The sequence below is a fragment of the Pteropus vampyrus genome, unplaced genomic scaffold (genome assembly GCF_000151845.1).
Source record: "Pteropus vampyrus isolate Shadow unplaced genomic scaffold, Pvam_2.0 Scaffold335, whole genome shotgun sequence".
NCBI lineage: Eukaryota > Metazoa > Chordata > Mammalia > Chiroptera > Pteropodidae > Pteropus > Pteropus vampyrus.
This window is the reverse complement of record NW_011889116.1, coordinates 4,576,830-4,580,155: the sequence shown is the minus strand read 5'-3', so window position 1 is coordinate 4,580,155 and position 3,326 is coordinate 4,576,830.

Below are 3,326 nucleotides of genomic sequence, written 5' to 3'. Positions count from 1 at the left end.
CTGGACCCCTTGTCTTCCACTTGGTGTATTTTTCTGCTGGCTCTCCACTCCCTTGAGGAAGCTGCTGCAAGCAAGTAGGGAGCCGGGGTGGAGCTCAGGGGGTGGGAGCTTAGATAAGCCTCCAGTCTGAACAAAAGATGTCCTAGATTCCACGCCCCCTCCTGAGAGCCCAGCTTACCAAGCTCAACCATTGTCAATTTATTTTTTTCTGATTCTAACTAGTAATAAAGTGTGTGTACTTGCTTGCTGTGTCTTCCGTGTAGTGTGCATCTAAGGGCAGGTTTGCTCAGAGGCAGCAGTTTAAATCTGCATTTTCCGTCCCACTGAGGTGAAAAGTTCAATCTCGTTCACTCATTGAAGGGCCCCTCCTCTTCATGAGAGTTAAGAATGGGATGGGGTGGGGCTTCTGTGGGGCCTTCAATCCATTTTGTGATTGTTTCTGCTACCCTCTCTGTCCAGGTCCACATGGTTCCTCAAAGGTGCCCACCTCTGCTGCTCCCTGGCCAGTGGGGGCACAAGAGGTGAGGTGTTACTGCCTAGGCTGGGAGACCTAATGCCCGGGGTCCACCCTCCCTATATGCACGAAGAAGCCATTTCCCTGAGGCCCAGTCTCTGAGTAGAAGTTTCCCTCCTGTATTTATGTTCTCCAAAGTGCTGCCCCCTCCCTCCTATACACAATCCCATCAAGGTGCTCAGGATTCTGGAAAATAGCCAGTCTGCTAACAAGACAAATGTTCCCTGAGGCAAAGGGAGGTGGCTTGCTACCTACTTTGTGTAGGGGCAGGGATGGGGCAGAGCACAGAAGTAATCCTGCCCCACCAGCTATCTCTCTTCCCTCAGAGGCCTGATTACCAGGAGGCCTTGGTTACTTGGGAGGACACTGAGGAGGAAGGGGACCATCAGGGATGTAAAATCAAAGCTTGGTTTTATGGATTGGGATTAGTTTCGTGATACTCTTGTGTGTGTGTGTTGATAGAACCCTGGGATCTTGGGAGGATGGGACACCAATGAAACTTGAGAATGTTATATAGTACATTTTAATTTGGTGGTTCTCAACGTGTGGTTTCTGGACCAGCAGCATCAGGAACACTTGGGAACTTGTTACAATTGCAAATTCTCATGCTCCACCCCAGACCTGACTCCTGAAGTCCTGGGGGTAGGGCCAACAGGTGTTTCTGATGTCCCCTGGAGTTTGAGAACCTTTGTTTGTAATCCATAGTGTAATACAAACAAATCACCCTAGATCTCATTTTAATTGGTTTATTAAGGGCTTCACAACACACTCTGATGTCCATTGGAATGTCTGTAGATCTGTATGAAAACAGACTTATCCCTGGGTATAGCTCTTCCATAATAATGTGATTATCCAATTTTTCAGCGCTGACTTTTTTCATAGCAACCTGCATGAATCTTTGGTCAGAACCATCGACATTGGCTGTCAATTATCCCTTCATTCTGGGCTGGGCACATTCAGGTAAAGGCAGTAAGTTATCAAGGGAAGAGCCTAGGCTTTCAAGGCAGAGAGACCTGGATATGATCATATACCTGTGCTGCTGTTCACTAGCTGTGTGACCCTGAAGAAGCTATTGAATTTCTCTGATACCCCCAAAGCGTTGGCTCCCTTCTCCTACCTTCGGGGGTGATGATAAGATAATGGGTATAAAGCAGCGGTCACCAACATTTTTGGCATCAGAGACCAGTGTTCCTATGAGAATCTAATGATCTGAAGTGGAGCTGAGGCAGTGATGCTAGTGCTGGGGAGCAGCTGCAAATATAGATGAAATTTCGCTTGCTCACCCGCCGCTGACCCCCTGCTGTGTGGCCCGGTTCCTAACAGGCCTGGGACCGGTACTGGTCTGTTACGACCCCTGGTATAAAGGATACCTATTGAGTACCTATTCATACCACTGAGTGTCTACTATGTGACACTTTATGCCATTATCCCATTGGCGACTGTCACAGCTCTGTATAGATATAATAGATACCCTTATTAATAGTTCTTCAAGAAGGATATTTTACTCCCATTTTATAATCGTGGCAACTCAGTAACTTACCCAAAGTCATTTAGTTGGGAGTTGGTGAAGCCTGGGTTCTAACCCCAACCTGTCTGGTACCAAACTCCATGCCCTTTCCACTGCATCACAGTGCCTCAACCTTTTGCTCTTACCAATTAATAACAGTTAACAGGGTCTGTCAATACTTTGACTGAGAACTGACTGTAATGGATAGACTCTGAGTCATAGAGGCAGTCTAGGGGAGAGGGAAGTGAGTGGAGATGGCAAAAGTCAGGCTTGGTTGCTGTGGAAACGTTGGTGCTAGAAAAGAAGGTGCTGGGAGAAGAGGATTGTGGATATGGCTCCTAGTGGTGTCAGCCTGGTAAAACCGGCAGAGATAGAGATGCAAGAAATGGAACATCATGTGGTGGTTGGTATGTTCCTGCCCCACCTTCACACAGCTCCTTGTCATCAACACTTCCATTCCCACCTCTCTCGACTACAGAAGTACTGGCTCCAATCTATCTTTCCTGTGGGGTCCTCTTCAGGCAGCCTGTGGAAAAGTGTGAGATGGGGAGAAGTACCTCTCAGGTGTCACAGGAGACAACAGACCAGTGATAAGCGTGCCTCTGCATCCCTTTGAGGGCGAGAGCTGTGCATGATGCATGGTAAAGGTCAGGTGACTGGACTAATGAACAATGTAAAATCATTTTTATTTGATGAAAACATGTTTCAAATGAGAGGAGAGCTCTGATATCTTGTAAGAGTGGAGGCTCTGTCCTCTCATGGAGCCAGGTCATTTATGAGCAGAATGCAAGAGAGAGGAGAACCAAGGAGATGCAAAAACCCACTCTCTTGGGAAATAATTTTCCTGAGGCCCTTCCTGATTATCAAAGTAAACTGGATTCACCAAACAGAAATGTGAAAAGCAATTAAAACCACCTGTAATCACAAAACCTGGAGATGACTGCTGTTTATATTTTAATGTATTTATATACATACACACACATGCATATATACATATACATATATATCGAGACAAGATGTGGTACATACTTTTTTGTAGCCTCCTCAACTGTGGCATTGGCTCCAGTCTGGACCCCTCCTATGGTGGACTCTGCACCCAGCATGGAGGAAGGTGTAGGGACAGGGAGAAGCACCTCTTTGGTGGCAAAGGAGCAGTTTTATGTGTGCGTGCATGTGTGTATGTGTGTGTGTGTGTGTGTGTGTGTGTGTGTGTATGCCATATATATATCCATATACAGGCATTTGCTCATATGTGTGTACCAGGCAGGGGTGCCTACCCACACAAAGTCACACAGACACACATCA